Genomic DNA, 19,268 nt, shown 5'->3' with positions numbered 1-19,268 from the left:
CATAAGCACATTTTTAATTTTAAACTATTACATTCATAAATATTAATATAAGTCCCACATTTCTTGGTCCTCATATGTTCATTAATTACTTTACTATTTGAATATACCTGCATATCTTTCTCTGATCTTTCTTTTATGTTTTGATGTCTACTAAATCCAAAGTTGGAATTCCAACTAAAATGCCTCTAATATCAGTAAACCTTTCAAAAAACTTCCAGTTGCTTCTCAAATGTGCCTATCAAGTTACTATCAGCACTATATTTTAAAACCATAGATCTTTCATAATCTTTACTACTAATATTAGCTGGACTATTCATAGTGAATAATTTTCCTGAAATAGGTGGGACTTTATCCTTCCTTCCTTTCCAGATATCTCTTACTATATAAAAAAAACACTTAGGGGTAGTCTGTGTTGTTAAACAAATCTATAAGGCAGCTTATTTTTTTTTTCATGTGGGTCAGAAGCTAAAGAAATAATTATTGCTAATCTATCCATCTGTTCCGTTTTGAGACACCATATTTATCTTACATTATGACAACTTCTATAATGTAAATAATTGTTTGAGAAAGTGGCCATCCTGTAAAACGTTGATATAAACCACTCATTGACAAAATCCTTTCTAGGCATAATATATAAATAATTAATCTCAGTTTTAGAATATGCAAATATGAATAAAAAAAAAAGTTGTACTTCATAAATAATTAATAAAATGCAAAGAACCATCTTCACTACTGTCCCAAATCACAAAAATGTCATCAAGGAACCTATAGTATGTTACTATATGATTCATATGATTCATAAACTTTAAGTTCAAAACATGTTGCTTTTCCAAGAACAACATTCCGATGTTAGCATAGATGGAGGCCCAAGTCCAACCCCAGTCAATTTTTTAAAGTACTTACCCTCAAAGTGTATGAAGTTATTTTTTTCAACAAAACTGGTAATCTTGTCCATCTCATTATTTGGGAAGTTACTCTGCTTCACAGTGTCTTGGGGCTTGCATGTAAACAAGTCTACCACATCTATAGTGAGTAAAAACACTCCTTGTCAAAAAAGTCTGTTTAGTACTACCCAGGAAATCCCATGAGTCTTTAGTAATGAGTAAATGCTTACTACGAAAACAATTTGAAGGTCTTATTCACATAAACTGCCAATGAGTATGTTTGCTGCCGCAATAGGATGAAAAGATGGATTCTTCACATTTTAATGCACTTTACGTATACCAAACAAATTAGGCATTAAATAGAATTCCACCTTCAGATAGCTGTACAATTTAAAATCAGTTGTGTATTGCATTAGTATATCTTCTAAAAAAATCAGTTTTGATATTTGCAAAGTTTATTTCATTTTTAGAAATTCTAGTATAGTCTTTATCATTATTTAACAAATTAAACATTGCACTGACATACTCAATACTACTAAAAATGACTAAGCCACTGCACTTGTCAGGCTTTGTTACCCATATGTCCCCATTACTTACAAGTTCCTTTAGTATCATACCTTCCTCATTAGTTAATACAAAATAAAAATTATTTTCCTTAGAAACTCTTCTGGTATCATTGTCAAATACCATACCAAACAAATTAATTACTGAATGTAATAAAGATTGGGTGCATTTTTCTTTATACATTGACAGCTATTATTAATACTCTTTTTCATAAAACAATACGATTTTCTAGTATATAATTATAGATGTAGAGTCTTAGAAACATATAAAGAAAATGTGCATATGGACAATGAATTCGAGGAAGGGTAAGCTAGTAAATTTTTTTCTTCTATGGCAACAGCCAAATCACACTCATATACCTGGTTTTATCATGTCACAAATGCAAACAATATGTACACAAACTACAGATAGTAAAATTTATTTTCACAGTTTATTAAAATTATGTGATTTCATGTTAGAAAGGAATTATGTTCAGAGGAAGTTTGGACCGTTTATTAGAATTAGGTGCATTATAAAGGAATAGTATTAACCATTTATTTACTGACGTTTTGGAAAATGTAACAGCATATGGGACAGATAAAGCTAAACCTTTTTTTTAACAAGTGAAAATTAATAAATGTAGAGGCTGAAGCTTGACAGTTAAAGAATAATGAAATATCTTCATATTTCATGTAAGTGATTCTTATGCTATTAAGACTATGACAAAAAATAACTAAAGAATGTAACTTTATTGAGACAGATTTTAGCGTAAAGCTTGAGCTTTAGGAAAAATAAGTCCGATATCACGGTGTTGGGTGTCAGTCATGTTTTGTAAGATTCTGAGCAATATAGCTGATTTTATACATCCTGCAACTTTTAAAATATTTACTGCCAAGTTATATGTAAATTGCAACTCATGTAAAGTAAATCTGACTACTTCTGCAATGTGTGCCTCTATTTTTTAAGAAAACCTCTGGGAAATTAAAGTTAAGAATCCTTGCAGACTGAATAGGCATAGAGAACGGATTTCAGTTTTTGATTTGGATAAAAATGTTTCAAACACCAGTTGTAAGAAGAGATTTATGTTTCATGAGGCTGAGGTATTCAGTAAGCTTGTTAGTGATAGAGAGCTTGATGTTATCTTACAAATACCACTAGCAAACATTTTTGCATTCATATCATGTGCCTGACCTGAGAGAGAAAAGTAAGCAATAATGCCTGAAATGGTAGGAATTTTAATAAATAGCTGACTGCCGTGAGGTGTTGTGATGGATGAACCTAATGATAAATAGCCATCTCATCCCTGGAAATTCCATTATTTTTCTGTAATTTCCAGAACAGTATTATTGGACTAAGTGTTAGATCGCTTTGTATTTGCTTTTTAAATTGTCTATCTGTTAAATTGCTTTGTATTTGCTTTTTTTTTTTTTTTGGTAGTATGTACATATTTTTTGCATTCCTGATGTAAAATACTTTCCTTGTCTAATTTTATAGTTGTTGTAAGATATATATTTCTAGTTGTAGGAAGTGTTTTACATCCAAGATGTAAGTTATGTTAACAGTTAAGAATGTATACAACCTCCATAGCTGTCACACACACACACACACACACACACACACACACACACGCACGCACGCACGCACACACACACACACACACACACACACAAAGAGTAAGAGAGATAATTTCACGCATATACAAAACCACAAATGCACACACTTACACTCACACAAATAGATATATCAAAAAAGTCTCATAAAAAATGCATACACAGACAGATGAAGATACATACACAGTCGCAAAAATACACAAAACACACACACCAGTTGGCTCAGAAATCATAGTCATTATATTGACTTTGTACATCTACATTGTCATATTGTAACCATATGAATGAAGAAATACATAAATAATACCAAAAGTAATCTCAGACAAACCACTACAGCTCCCCAACAGTCTCTCTCTCTCTCCCTCTGAAAATCAGTCATATACATAGGTCTTGAAACTTTTGCTGCTGCTTCTTCAGTTATTTAAGTTTATTTTATTTACTTCCATGGTTGCTAACCGAAATCAGTAAGTGGAATGAAATGATAGGTAACTTTAATCAGTGCAGTACTGCAGTTGCTTTCATTATTTCATTTTTCTCCAGATTTGCCAAGTGTGGCTTTTAAGAGTTGGATTTACTTCATGATGGAAAGGGAAATGATGAGTCCCTGCAATTGCTGATGCAGATACTTTCATTAGTTCAATTTTATTTATTTTCTTAATTATTTTTTAGCACTTGCTTGGTGAACTTTGTTAGTTTGGCTTGGCGAGTACATACAAGATGGAGGCTGATTTTTTTTTTCATTTGTGCTTCCCAGAGATTTAATAACTTTCTTTAAAAGGGAATTGCAGCACAGTTGTGTAAGTAAATTTACTGCAACAGTATCATAAATACCTGTTGCAGTAGCTTTAGCTATGTATGATATAAGGCCAAAGATAGGAGCAGCCTGCCAGCTTCTAGAGCCTTAGGATGATATGGTACCCCCTAGCCAATGTACATTACAGCAGAAAGGAAAACATGTATAAAGTCAGTATTTAGGACACCAAAAGTTCAAAACGTTCTTGCCCCAGAAGTGTAAGGCTAGATCCTGCCATAAAGGGACCATAATAATAAAAATCATACCTTGGCATAAAAATAGCAAAAAAGGGGGGTGGAAGGAATAAGGTTCCGATATATTCATACTGTTATGGTAATTCACTCACACAACTGTGTTACATTACTTATTAGATCACTGTTGCAGTGCCCTATATTACATGGGATGAATACAAGAGCTTAGAAAGAAAGGGTAGGGAAAGAAGGATGAGAGTTCTGGATCCTGTGGTGAATAATTCTAGCAAAGCCTACATTGGACGTCATAATGTGTGCATTCATGACCAGTTTTCCCGAGCCTGATTTTTGATTGGAACTGTCCTGTTATAGTGAAAAATACAAACAAAAAAAATAGCATAGGACAACTATTTAGAAACTGTCTGTTTTGACAGTAATTGATAGTAATTGTTTCTTTCTATTACACTCATAGTAAATAAACAGATGATCAGCAACCCTCAAAGTTCCTGAGCTATCAATGTAGTATTTGAGTTCCTCGTGGGTGCCCAGATTGTCAAAGATTCTTTCTCCCTTATTTTTAGGGTCTGTAAAAAAACACAGGAGATGAATAACATGGCTCTATGTAAATTCTAAAACAACCTTAGGCAAAAAGGAAGGATTTGTTCTTCAAATTATCCCACCTTTTGAAAAATGAGATATAGATGAATCACTATAAGAGCCTATAACTCTTATACCTTTCTTGCAGAATTCAGATTAGAGTAACACTGTTTTTGAAGATAAGAATTTTCAATCAGGCCTCTAAGCAGGTTCAAAAGGAGACATTGTAAATTTTTCCCAGGACATAATTAAGATCCCAAAAAGGAGATTCCAATTTTCTAGATGTATGGGTATGTAAAACCCCTTTCAAAAGTGTTTCACTTTAATTAAAGTTTGAAAGGGGGATCTAAGGTTAGGAAAGCAGAGATTGCCTAGAGATATATCTTGATAGAGTAGTAATAGAAGCCAGAGGATAATAATATGCACAAATACTACAGAACCAAGGGTTCAAAGCTTCAAGAGGGTCCTGGTTTTTGGTCTAGCAAATGTTATCCAATTACCCATGCATAATTTTTTTAGTAGGGGGTTCTTTGCCTCCTTTAGTACTTACTTCATGTCCTCAGGGAAAAAAAATTCCTAAAAGGTACTAAAACTTTATCATCTAGTTGGTCATTTGAAGAAGTAGAAGGTTGAGGTGTGCTAAACATCCCTGTCCTGTTGGAGAAAGTCACCTCTGAGGAAATGTGTGGTAATTGCCCTTTGCCTATTTCAAAAGAAGTGAGAAGCACTGATGTCTGAGCCAAAAGGGAGTTACTACAACTGTCAGCAGAGGAGTCCATTTATATGTCTAAAAGTACCCCAATTATGAGAGGAAAGCACAGTCCCATTTATGGGAATAAAAAGGCTTAATAAAAAGTCATCTGTCTACCAGGCCTGTAAGCAATGATTAAATTATTTAACTGTCTGTTTTGGCTGGAGGCAAACAGATCCAGCTGAAATTTCCCCATAAATGAATATTCCTGGAAGTCCCACAGGTACAGTTTCCATTCATAAGGGTCCACCCTAGTACTGCTCAGCTCAAAGAAGGTTTCCCTATATTCAGCTGAAAACTAAGCTTGAGAAAAAGTTTCTTCAACATTTTTTTTGAACTGCAGTTTCCTGACCACTTGCAAAACAGTTTGGAAAAATAAGGCAAGTTACCTGCATATAGACAAGTGTGAATGCCTTGCAAGGTGCCATGAGCTTTTACAGTGCTAGGCACTTAAAAACTCTTTTGGAGCTGCTGACAAGCCAGAGGACAAAGCATAAACTGAAATTGTAAACCACACCCAAGAAAGTACTTCAAATCTTTAAGAAATGTAATTTGATGATAAGCATTTCTTACAACCAGAGTTCGTAGATAACATGAAGGTAAAAAGGAAAGGTCAAGAGCAGGTCTCCAGATTCCTTCTTTTTCTGGCAACAGAAAAAATCTTGAATAAAAGACTTTCCTTTTAAGATCTGGGGAGCATGTTTTATAATCCTCTAAGAGGCACATGATCTAGGATATGTGGGACCATAAGGTTTGAATGCATAAATGAAGTGGAATTGCTTGAAAAAGAAGGCAAGAAATCTTACTGTCAGTTGTAACCCTTTAGAATGATCCTCAATATCCAAGTGAATGAAGCCATCAGGTTTCACAGAGGAAAGTGAAGACCTAGACTTCATGACAGCTTTACGGGATTATCAGGATGGGAAGAGGAAATACATGAGGGGCCATATAGTCAATCTACATTCTTAGATAGCCCTAACTTTGGGGAGGATCTTACATTCTTCTTTGAAACTCACCATTATTTTTTGAAATTTTGTTTGCCTTGCTGAGAACACTTTCACTGATTCTTGAAAGAAGAACCTGCACTAGAAGTAATATTTGTGTCCTATTTTACAAGCAAGGTTGGAAAGGTGGGTAACCCCTAAAATAAATTTCACCTTTCATCACACATTTAAGGACCTCAGCAGAAGAAGTAAATAAAGCCTCTTTATCAACAGGGAGTACTCAGGATCAGGTGGGTAACCCCTGAAATAAATTTCAACTTTCATCACACATATAAGGACCTCAGCAGAATGGCTAAATGGCTCCCTATCACATTTTCGAAAGTTCAAATCTCAGAAGATGATATGGGTGAGACCATATCACCAAAGATTTGAATTGCCGAAAACTGTGTATTGGGATCGCCATAAAGTGCGGAACCTGGGATTTGCCATTTTCCTCACTGTAGTGCAATCGAGGAGTTGGTATATTTAAGTTGTAGGGAGTGTGGGGGTTTCAGGGGGGCTTGCTCCCCTCCAAAAATGTACAGATAAGTTGTTCTGTGTTTTTGTCATTTTTTTGACAATTCAAATCTTTGGCGATATGTTCTTGGCCATATCATTTTGGAGATTTGAACTGTTGGCAAAGTGATAGTGATCCATATATATTTATATATATATATATCTATATATATATATATATATATATATATATAGGTTTACTATCATAATTTTGAAAATAAAAAAAAAGTGTACTTATTAGCAAAGTCTTTCGCCAAAAGTACACAATACCGAACGTCCCTATTGTCAGAAAACAGCTGTTAATGTCGAAAGTGTCACTCACCACATTTTCGACACTTAACAGCAATCCCCACCCTGCCCTTAACTCCCTAACTAGCTAGCCTAAAATCCCGTTTATGCAGGGGGGCAATCCCCTCTGTGCCCCCCACACCCCCCTAACTTAATATTCCAACTCCGAGATCGCACTACAGTGAAGGAAAGGGATGTATTTCCCTAACCACACTGTACAATGATCCCTTTACATGAGCGAACGTTATAATTGTGAATGCACAGTCCATTCACAATTATACCATTCGCTCACATAACCTGCCGAAATATGAAGTATTCCAACATCTGTTGTTCGAATACTTCATAGCCATGCAATTGCACGGCGAAATTTTAATGGTAAACCATATATATATATATATATATATATATATATATATATATATATATATATATATATATATATATATATATATATATATATATATATATATATATATATATATATATATATACACACACACACACACACACACACACACACACACACACACACACACACACACATGCACATCAGTTAATACATGCACTGCAGTATATTTTTATTTACATACGCATATGGTATGAATTCTTAAAATAGTGTCCCAATATTCCCTGTCATGCAAGAGAAAAATAAATGTATGCAATGCGGGTTTCTGACTGAGGCTTCAGCCATGTTGTACATGAAGCTATTTGCCAATGGTAAAGTACCTGAGAAAATGGCCATTACATGTTTCCTGTAAATGCAAATTGCTGAAGAAGGATGAATTCACCAGATATAAAATGAATTTATTGAATTGTAAAAGAAGAAAACTGCCACAACACGTTTTAAAAATTAAAATATAAACGTTGCTAAATACCACAAAATGTTTTCATCGGAGTAACACTCAAACTTCATCAGATATGAAAAAACTTTCATGTTGTCACTTCCTTTTTATATACATCTTAATTGGAACACTAATTCAATTGATCAATTAGTCTTTTAAAGGAACTTACACTCAAACACTTTAAATGAATAAATTACATAAAATAATTTCCTAAAACATCAAATATTTCACACAATGAACTTTAAAAACCTATTCACTAATATAAATAATGTTGTATTAAAATATTTCATATAAATACTAAATTTATTTAAAATACATGTTGACTATATATAAAACTTTTATAATACAATATATAATCTATGAAATATATAATAAAATGGACTACATATTCCCAGCAATTAGATGCAACTAATGCAATATACTGTAGATGTAAATATAAATAAAATATATAAATGTCATGTCACTGGCATTATATGTACTTTAACTTCGCAAATCTAAGCTTGATTAAAGGGGCACTGGATATGTGGTCTTTCATGCCCGGAGATTTAGTGGCTTCTAAAACTACTTGCCAATATGTCTCCCTATACTCTAGTTTAGTTTCCCAGGGGTCTCCCCTAAGTTCTCTAGGAACCATTTCTACCACATGAAAGTGAAATTTGGCTTGGGGGCATTGAAGGGTGTGTTTATATAAAGCTTTTCTAGAACTTTGCTTCTGGATGGCATTCATATGTTCATATATTCTACGTTTTAAACTTCTCTCAGTTTTCCTTATGTAGAATCCTTCACACCCTTTACATAAAGCAATATACACTAGCCCCTGGGAGTTGCAGTTAGAATAGTTCAAAGCTGCTATCAATTTATTCCTAGCTGTTAAAAATATTTTTTGTTGATGTGTAATATATTTACATTGAGGGCATGCTCCACATTTGTAAGTGCCCTTAGATTTACTGGAAAATACAGAAGGATACTTATTGTTTTCTAATAAGTTTTTTATATTATAACCTTTCCGGAATATAGTTTTAATAGTTTTCCCTTTTAAGTTAGGTAGATCAGTGAATTCATTAAATTTGACCCATTCACTTTCTGCTATATTTTTAATTACATAAGCATTAGCACTAAAATTAGTAAAAAACATATTGTTATAGGTTAAACCTGCTTCACATTCCTGTTGACCTGTTAGAAATTCAGTTTGTATTGACCCAATCACTAAAACAGGTTTGAATTTTCCCTGTCTGTTAGAACACACTTCCCTTTGTATGTCAGTTATTAGTTCAGTAGGTTATCCTCTCTGCAAAAACATTTTCATAAGTAGGTCACATTCTCTCATGAAATCTTCTTCATTAGAAGTCATGCGACAAGCCCGAACATACTGTCCCTTGACTATACTCTTTTTTTGGTATAAGGGATGGGCAATAGTATATCTAATGTAGGTGTTAGAAAAAGTGGGTTTCCTGTATATAGTAGATTTAAACTCACTTTTGATCACTTGTAGAGAAACATCCAAATAATTTACATAATCAATGATCACTTGATGTGTAAATCTTAAGAATGTAGTACTTTGGTTTATGTATCTAATACATTTTTCTAATAATTCCTCTGTACCGGTCCAAAAAATGCATATGTCGTCCAGGAATCTGGTGTATAGATTCCAATATTATCATACTTACTTTTGTTTATAAATTTTTTCTCCCATACCGACAATACTATGTCAGCATAGGTGGGGGCACAGTTGGCCCCCATAGCTACCCCAGATTCCTGTTTGAAAAATTCACCTCGGAAATATAAAAAGTTGTTATTCAAAACAAGTTCAGTTAATTCTAGAATAGTATAAATGTCATTCTCACTGGTCATTGAATTATCTCTGAGAGCCTCCTCTATCCAGGCTAGCCCTGTCTCATGGGGTATAACAGAAAATAAATCTGTTACATCAATAGTAATGAATTTAAAATTGGCTGCCTTTAAATCTGGTGCAATTTGCCTTAATAATTCCCAAGAATCTTTTAAAAAATATTTGTCTTTCCCTCACAATAGTTTCATTTTCCAGTCTAGAAATTTTGATAAAGGAGAAATCTTGGAGCCTTCAGATGCTACAATGGGTCTTAAGGGGGGGTCAGAGACATCTTTATGAACCTTGGGTACCCCGAATATCGAGGGTACTCTAGGTGAAGTGTTTTCCAGGTATAGGTAAGTATCATAATCTATTACCCCCTGATCAAATAGATCTTTGAGGGCCAAGTCTATTTTTTTATACAAAATATTAATTTCGTTAATAGATACCTTACTGTACCTGGAAACATTATGTAATATAGAATACATTTTGTCATCATAAATAATTTTATCCATTATTATAATCCCCCCACCCTTATCTGGTTCCCTAATCCGAATATTTGGATCGTCTCTCAAAGTAGTTAGTAATAATTTTTCTTTTTCTTCCAGATTAGATACTTTGGTATTGATCCTGATTTTATCTCTAATTTTTTTTCTCAATACTATATTCCAAATTTTTTAATTGAGGGTGGATAGGTGGATTAAAAGTACTATGCTTCTTAGGCCCTCTGTTTTGTATTCTCGTCAAATTATTTCCAAACATATTTTCCAAATTTAGTTTTCTGATGTACATCTTGACATCTAAAATAGCCTGTGCTAAATTACTGTTCTGGCTAGGCACAAATTTGAAACCTTTAGTGAATAGGTTAAAGAATTCTTGGGTCACTTCTTGATTACTATAATTAAAGATATGAAATCCGGCTTGGCTTACTATTTCATAACCTTCACCTTGGGTTATGTTAATATCCATTTCTGATACTACTGCCAGGTCCTGTTGTATCCTCCTCCCCTCTGTTTGTATTGCCCCCTGTAAAAATGGTTATTATTCCCATTTAAATTCCTATTATGGATTCTTTTGGACCTCTGGGGAAGGGGCTCAAAATTACCTTCAGTGGGCTCTGGGCCATCTATATGTCCCTGGGTATGCCTATTGTTTTCATAATGGGTGGGCAAAGCATTGAAATTGGATATCTTTCCTCTGCTAAATGATGTATAATTGTTATGTGGAGGTGCTGGGTATTGTAGTCCTTCATGATATTCTCTAATGTCACGTTCAAGTTTTTTGTATTTCCGTTTTATAATGTCCTCACATTTTTTGTCAATTTGTGCTCTAATATCATAATATCTATTCTTCTCATTTCCTATACTGAAAATTAAATCTGTGGTAACTCTTTCATTATACATATCAATTAATTCCTTCATTTTACTAATTTCCCTATCATTGTTTCTAGTAGACATTTATATATTTTATTTATATTTACATCTACAGTATATTGTATTAGTTGCATCTAATTGCTGGGAATATGTAGTCCATTTTATATAATATTTCATATATTATATATTGTATTATAAAAGTTCTATGTATAGTCAACATGTATTTTAAATATATTTAGTATTTATATGAAATATTTTAATACACTATTTATATTAGCGAATAGGTTTTTAAAGTTCATTGTATGAAATATTTGATGTTTTAGGAAATGATTTTATGTAATTTATTCATTTAAAGTGTTTGAGTGCAAGTTCCTTTAAAAGACTAATTGATCAATTGAATTAGTGTTCCAATTAAGATGTATATAAAAAGGAAGTGACAACATGAAAGCTTTTTCATATCTGATGAAGTTCGAGTGCTACTCCTACGAAAATGTTTTGTGGCATTTAACAACGTTTATATTTTAATTTTGAAAACGTGTTGTGGCAGTTTTCTTCTTTTACAATTCAATAAATTGGATTTTATATCTGGTGAATTCATCTTTCTTCAGCAATTTGCATTTACAGAAAATGTGTAGTGGCCGCTTTCTCAGGTACTTTACCATTGGCAAATAGCTCTGTGGTGGGCCGTTCACTGCGACTGGTATTTGATTGATTTATGGTTTTTACCAGGCGCACTGCATTTTTTCTGGCATGTTGTACATGAGTTACAATACTTTTGAACAAATAATTGTGTTAAACTGTTATAATAATATTACTCTGGCCAACACAAAATTGGCTTTATGTAAGTAAGTCAGTTTATGCAATAGTAATAAATTAAATTAGAATGTGTCATTGCAAATGTTTTTCAGTCTTTACAAGTATATGAGCAACTTCTTGTAATGCAGCACATGTATTATGTCTTTGATTTACAGATCTACATCTGCAGATTACTATTTTAGTAAATATGATATATTTGCATTTGTTAAAGAAATAACCTGTATTTTTTTTTCAAAAGATGCATTTATGTGTATACACATGTTTATGATTTCCTCTGCATTTTCATAATAGCATTACAGGTAAAATATGCAGTTGCACATATCTTTTTCCAGGAAATACTAGATACTATGTACTTGCTATAGAAATCTGGACTTCTGTCCAGTACCTGGTCTATCCACTCAGCCATATGGTCAGCTCTACTGTTGCACAAATCTTCCTAATGGTAATGGCCAGCAGTGCCATCACCATCATAATGGTGATGGTGCTGCTGGCCAGAGGGTGATACCTGTCAGGGATAACCCAACTCCTGCCAAATATCTGTTTTCTTCCAGTTGGTGCCAGGTGTGCATGCCTCAATTATCCTAATATGAATCATTGACAAGGTAGAGGATTGTAAGGACCAACTTGGAGTCCAGTTTTGTGCCTTCACAGTTGATGCCATAATGTGAAGTGCCAGAACCATAAAGAAAAAAGTGCCACCAGGTCTGTATTTATCAGGTTCAGAACCACTCTGTAATGTGTGTGGCATCACCATAACCATCCCAGATAATTATTGCAAGATTACACCAGATTTTGATATTATCAGCAAGTTTATTTTAACCAAAAATGCTTTGTCGCATTCATTTTTTTCTTAAAGGAAACTAGTCACTCTTCACTTGCATGCTCGATAAAAAATTTAAATATATTAAGTAATTGATTGGTATAGGACAGTGATGGCTAACCTATGACACGTGTGTCAAAGGTGACATGCCATAACATTTTGGGTGACACACCAGCGTTCACCAACACCTGAGTTACCAAAGAAACTGCTTTTGCATTTGTTGCTTGTGTGAAGTGTATTGACTTATTTTCTGCCAGGAGTCAGTTCAACAACACTGCTGCAGAGATAAGAAGATTTTTAACCTTAAAGACTATTTCAGTATGCCTTCTTGATAGAGTCTGCAAAGTGCAGTACTGACATTGTTTTCTCTTCATGGTTATGCTTCTGCAAAGGGCAAGTAGTCTGCATTTCTAGGATTGTGCTGTTTTACATTCCACTCAACTGTCCCTCTTAATCCCTGCTAAAACGGGCAACTTTTTACATTTAATGACAATAATTAGATTTACAGACTAATTTTACATCAGAAAATGGATGTTAATTCACGTTATTTTTTTCTGTCATTGTCTCAAATTAATAGTACTAGAAGTTTTAAACTGTCCATGTCTCTTATTTCTAGATTTGCCTCTGATTCTGTTAAGACTTATCCCTGATGTATTGAGAGACATGCTCTTTTATTTTTATTTATTTTTATTTATTTAATTTACTTTTTTTTTTTTTTGTTGGGGGGGTGACATGCAAGCAGAGTGAAGTTAGGCATTTTCCGATGGTTTGACATGCCGAACCCAAAAGGTCTGCCATCACTGGTATATGATTTACAGTTACTACTGCTGATGCTGGTCATTGCATAATGTGCATTTTTTGAAATATTATACCTGAATGCCAGTTATACTTGTTTCATATAGTACAGCAGAAGCTACTTATCGACTTTTTTTGGGGGAGGGGGAAATATTACTGCCTGCGTTATTTACAAGTTTTAGGAACTTATGAGTTGTCTGAAGTGCAAAGGTGTAACAGATGACATTAGATGGGCAGGGACTACACTTCATACTTATGCAAACTGTCATTCAGATGATTTTTTCTTGTTTTTTTTTTTTTTCTAAAAACTATATTCTGATTAAGGTTAGCCTAGGGCCATTATGCACTACCTCAGCAAGCTTGGCAGTGTTGAGGAGTACTTCAGAATAAAAAGCTGTCTGCAGCATACACGTCACTCTGGGCACACATTCATAATTGTTCAAGACAGGCATACAAGCATATGTTGCTGTCCACATTTGTGCAGTACTATGAATCAAAGTGATTCATAGAGATAAATGAAAACATGTATGATCTGACAAAATCATAAGTAAGTGGCCTTGAATTTACACAGAGAAGTTAAATATCACCGTATTAGTTCTCGAGGTAGGCGGCAACATTTCTACAGACTTTTTAAAGTAAGAAAATATTGCAAAAATAATATAATTTAATAAGAAACATGTAAACATGTGGAATTACTGACATAAACTAAAAAAATTGTTACTTTTACATATATGATGTGCGTATTATGATGGCAATGGGTGACCGATGGATTTTTTTGTCATTTAGAAGTGGGATTTCAGTAGAGAAGCAGTGGAAATGATTAGTGATGAAGGAAAATAATCACTATTTTTGTACCATTTAATGACTGTACAATACATGGTATAAATGCAGTCATTTAATTGTGAAGTTCTGCAGTGGTAAGAATATTAACATGCATATGTGTTTACTGGAGATTTCTGAGTGAGAGTGATGAACAAAAAATTTCCCTGTTACGAATGCATGACAATGGTAGATGGTAGGAACGGATGAATTATGTTATAAAACTGCTTGATTTAGTGACGAGAATACACTGCAAGTAATATATCTCAATTTTACATGGCTAGATTTAGATGTCTTTATATGATTATGTGGTTTGTGTTAGTTAACACTTTTTATGAGGGTGCAATAACACTTGGACAGCGTTTTAGTTTAAAAGCTAATTACATCAACAACTTTTCACTGTATGACCTTGGCCCTTTTGAAACAGGCACTGAAGGTGGAAAATTAGGAATCAAAGCAGAGAATGGATAACTTCACCCATGAGGAAAATCATGTCCTCATGGCTGCCCCTAGGACACTTTGGAAACTTTTATTTGGTAAAGAGGAGCCCAAACAAGCTGAGAGGGCCAATACCTGGAATCAAGTACTTCCTGACATTAAAGCAGTGGGTGGCAGAAGTCAAGCATTAACACAGTGTAAGAAGAAGGCAAATGACATTGTAAGACATTCTAGAAGAAAGGCCAGGGAGAATGCAATTTCCCGTACCACTACTGGGGTGGAGGGCATCTAATTATATTATTCATTTAACACCAAATGAGAAACACCTTCTATCCATCCATGCGATTGACTTTGACACAGAAGATGGTGGCAGAGAAATAATTACAGGTGATGTGGACAGTGGTTGATATATCAATGTCTGCAGCACCAACACCCACCTGCACATGAATTTTGTTTTAAAAACAGTAACCTATATTTATATAGAGAATTGAGTGCTGTTAAGGAAAAATCTCATTAAACACGTAATACATAATTATTAATAGGTGAGCTTTGTACATCAGCACAGAATGGCAATGAAGGCAGTGTGCACAGTAATTGTCCCATTCACCACTTTATAAACATACATCAGTGTATGCTATTTCATTATTAGTAATGTTTTCAAATCATTTTTACAAGGTCAACATCAGAGACAGATATTTCCACTATACCATTACATTTGGATATCAGCAGCATAGTGGGTGTTGGTAATGATGAGAATAATTATGATGATGGTCATGATGATGATAACATAGTTACATATATGATGTAGCTCATTTACTCAGGGCTTACCTATGCCTGGCTTGGATATCTGTGACTACAAGACTTTGGTTTGCATCTAAAACCATCTCTGCAACTACAAAGCTAATATGTTTTTATTCTGCACTTGCTCTAACTACCTCTGGACTATTTAACAGTTCTGTGTTGGCATTTATTGATTTTGTTTAATTTATCTTTGTTTTTCAGCCTAAAGTTTTTAAAGAGTTGCCATTTCTTTATTAATGTACTGCTCTTAGTCATTTTAACAGTATTCTGATATTTCCTAGACTCCTCTAAAACTGCAAAATTGTTCTGAGTTTGTCAAAGTTCTCCTGCTGGTATAAAAGACTTACATTTTCTGAGACTGTGCTCATTTATTCAGAGCTTTCCTGTGCCTGGTTTGTACACCTGTGACTACAAGACATCTGTTTGCATCTAAAACCATCTATGGACCTACAAAGCTGATATTAGTATTTTCTTACACTTGCTCTAACTATCTCATTGCTATTTAACATTTAACACATCTGTACTGCATTTATTGTATTTATTGATTTGGTTGAGTTTGTCACTGTTTTTCAACCTGCAATTTTTAAAGAAATGTCATCTGTCCGTAACTACATTAGGTGGTTTTAAGAGTATTCTTATATTTTCTAGCCTCCTCTGATACTGCAAAAGCTATTCTGAGTTTGCCAAAGTTCTCCTGAGTTTACCAAAATATTTCGAAGTTTTGCAGATTTTTTCTATGTTTGTAGAAGTTGTGACCATATTTTGAAGGATTCCTGATACTGCAATGGTTCTGCCTTTTGTTGTAAAGCGTTTGTTACTGCACTTCAGCTCAAAACCAGTTTGTTTCATATTAGAGTTTTATTCTACTCTCTGGTGGGAGCAGAGGGCTGACTCAACCCATCTGAGTTAAGAACTGCTGGTGGAAGGTTTATTGTGAGTTTATGTGATTGGCCTGAGGCTTAACTGTGTAAAAGTCTTTCATCCTACTGGTCTAAAAAGGTTGTGTTTGCCTACACCTTGCATAAAAGCAAACCTCTCCAGTTTAAAATCCTCTATATTAAATGGTCTCCATAGTCTCCCACTGCTCATAGCTGCTCAAGGAGATGCACTTAGGTCTTTAAACCACAAGTACCTGTATCACATGGTCATAGTCCATGTGGGTTTAAAAGACCTAAGATATACCTCACTGGACTATATGAAGAGAGACATGATGGAGCTCTCTCAATATGTATCCCAGGCAGGTATGAATCTAGCCTTTAGTGGCATTCTACCTTTACCAATGATGATGATGCAGTACCAGCAGAAAATGATTGACTTCAACAATTGGCTTAGTTTCTGATGTCACAATATGGGGATTCGATATCTGTCAGCCTGGGGAGACATGATCGACAAACCATGATGCTTTGCCAGAGATGGCTTGCACTTGTAACCAATTGTCTTCCAGACACTATCTATCCCCATAGTGCCTTATTTAGGCTGTGTCAACTTGCTAAACCCTTGAGCATAACAAAAGCCACTCATGGCTACCTAAAGATACTACTGCTCAATGCTACATGTTTAAATAAAAAATAAAATGCACCCCCCCCCCCCCCGGAAGCACTTCTCACCCTAGAGAATGCAGATATATGTGCAGTCATTTAAACATAGTTCAGTAGCATGGAAAGCACCCCAGCTATCAAAGGGTACAATCGCTTTCATACATTTTGATGCCCCTCAACTCAGGATAAAATAACGGGATGAGGTGTCTCAGTGTTTATAAAGGACAATTACACTTCTAGACAGGTCAAACAACTTGATTCGCTTAAGTTGCTCCATGCCCAACTAACCATAGGTGTGAGCTCCTATCATATCCTTGCTAGCTACAGATCCAGTAACATGAGTCTGGAAAACACACCACCTACATAAATGTATAGTTATCTAGTCAGCTTAATACCATACATATGGGTGACATCAACTATTCCTCCATAAACTGGGAGATTCATTCAGCCCATAATTCACTTGCTCAGAGGATTTTAGACTCTGCCAGTCCAAAAACCCTGGATCAGCTAGTTAGCTCTCAACTACAGGTACTAATATCCTAGATCTTGTACTCATGAACATGGGGGGATGCTGCTTCCTCCTATGCATTAACTCCTCCCTGGTAAGATCTGACAACAAATTAACCCTTTTAGTATTAAAACAAACTTAGAACCCCCATCAAACTCCAAACCTGTTAAGAACTTTGCTAAGGCCAATTACCTCAAACTATGTGTCAGCTTGTTAGACTTCCAAGCCTTTCCAAACCTGGTTGCCACTGAGGCCTACTCTGAGCTATACACAAAAGGACTGTACAACCACATTCATAGTTTCATAGATGAGGCTGTACCTGTACAAGTCAAACCTATGATTACTGTCAAAGATAAACAAACCATGTGGACCCTTAGCATAAATAGGCTATTCAGCAAAAGGTAAAAATCTTCTCCAAAGCCAAGTTGGAACAGACAAAACAGTGCAAAAAGCCACTCACCAGTCTAAACAAAGAAACAAATTAGAGAGCTGGTAAATCTGCAAAGCAAGCTACAAGACAGAGATAGCCTCCCAGAAAAATAACCATAAGGCTTATTTTTTTAATTATGTTTGTAACCTCAGGGGAAAATCTCAGCAATGTGCTGAGCTAGTCATGAATGGCAACACATACATGCAGCCTGACAACAAGTTCATTTCAAACATCTCTCCTCCATCACCTCCTACCACTCCCAAAAAAATACCCTGCATCTATTACCTGACTGGTCATTATGAGGGAACAGATTCTTACTGCACTCACTAAAGCCAAAAACACAGCCTCCAAGATGCTTTTTAAATAGCTAAAAAACATAATCTGTCAGGGCAACTAAAAAAAACATTTTAATCACAGCCTCCAGATAGTTTTGTCCTAGAGGAATGGAGGACTGCAACAGTCATCCATCTGCACAAGGGGGCCCCATCAACTGACGCAGGGAACTACAGACCTATAAGCTTGGCCAGTCTTATCTGCAAGACCATGGAGAGAATTATCATGGACCTGATCAATAATGACACAGGAAATCTCCAAACAGTGGACCAGACCCAATCTGGATTTGTCAAAAGAAGGTCTTACCTGCTTAGTGTGGTGGACTTCTTTGAGAAAGGGACCATGGCTGTGGAAGAGGCTAAATGGTACACACAGCATATCTAGACCCATCAAAAGCTTTTGACACAATCCCCCACTCACGGATCATAGATAAACTTACATAAACCCTTACATTTTCAGATGGACAGCAAACTGGCTCACTGACAGGGCACATTTTGACTGGCTAGGCAAATCCACTTCAGATAAGAAACTTGTTACTATAGATGTCTAACAGTGTCAGTGCTGGGACTCCTCCTGTTTGGTTTATACTTCTCTGAAGTGAAGGCCAATGTTGGGGCCTTCTGGCTAACCAAGTGTGCTGATGACTATAAACTAGGAGTAATCATTGAATCCCCAATGATATTGACATCCTACAAACAGGCATAACATGACAAACGAGTGGTGCCAAAAAACATGGTCTGAGACTAAATGCTAAAAATGCATATTTCATAA

The sequence above is a fragment of the Protopterus annectens genome, chromosome 14.part0, assembly GCF_019279795.1.
Source record: "Protopterus annectens isolate FY-2018-M chromosome 14.part0, PAN1.0, whole genome shotgun sequence".
Taxonomy (NCBI): Eukaryota; Metazoa; Chordata; order Ceratodontiformes; family Protopteridae; genus Protopterus; species Protopterus annectens.
Note: the sequence above shows the minus strand (reverse complement) of the source record.